We start from the raw sequence: 1,037 nt of genomic DNA, 5'->3' as shown, positions 1-1,037 counted from the left end.
TATAAAAAATATTAATATGAAAATAAGAGGTTAAAATAAGGATTTGCAGTAAAAAAATAAATAAAATAAATATATATATATAGAAACATAAAAGGTTAAAGGGGACCTATCATGCAAAATGCACTTTCTGATGTCTTTTCTACATAACCATGTGTCCCCTGTGTGTCGGGGAACTCACGCAGCGTCAGAAAATAAAACCCTCTCTCTTTTCCTCTGTACTCAAATCTCTAAAAACGGGGGAACAACGGAGCTGATCCAGATTTGCGTCCGATATGACGTAATATCTGAAATGTGGACCCACGGCCCTATCAGAAACGTTGCTATCAGAAACAATGCCCGACTGTTTTGGACGTAATATGGTCGGTGTTTACATTAGCATGGCTAACACTCAGAGCTAACCTGTACTGGAGAGCATGTGTGTGAAGAAGCAGGAAGTAAAAAGGAACTCACCTTGTGGTATAACCGGCAAGAGAGAAAGCCTTTGAGCTCCATACTGTTTCAGAGAGAATCCTTGATAATCCTTGATATGGCGTTTCATCACAGCAGTGTTTAGTTTAGACAGTAGCTGCCGGGTCCCGTATGAGCTCAGCCCCCTCCTCTTTTATTTTTAAGCTTGATACCAAAATCAGGACTTTAGAAACAGGAAGTGAAATAGAGGGATATGAGGCATGGCTAGAGGTTGATCTGTTTGGTATTTGGAGCAAAACACTTCATAGACATGTTTTTTATATATTGTTATATATCTGAGACCTATGCTGTTGCCTAAAAGTAGCATGATAGGTGACCTTTAAGAAAAGGATCTTAGTACTTCTTCCTCGTCTGCTCTTCATTATCAAAGTAAACTGCTATAAAAACCTAATTCTGCATACTTCAATGGTGCAACTTTTCCAAAGTGTTATCTAATCGGTGATGCAAACACAGGTATGGTGAAAAAAGAGAGAACTATTCGAAGCAGAAAAAGAACAGCGTAATATACCATCTGACAAAGACCTGTGCTATAATGCTTCAATGAACTGTTCTTTATAATATACTCAGAT

The sequence above is a fragment of the Notothenia coriiceps genome, unplaced genomic scaffold (genome assembly GCF_000735185.1).
Source record: "Notothenia coriiceps isolate Sejong01 unplaced genomic scaffold, NC01 NC01_scaffold00010775, whole genome shotgun sequence".
NCBI classification, from domain to species: Eukaryota; Metazoa; Chordata; class Actinopteri; order Perciformes; family Nototheniidae; genus Notothenia; species Notothenia coriiceps.
This window is presented reverse-complemented; position numbering follows the sequence as displayed.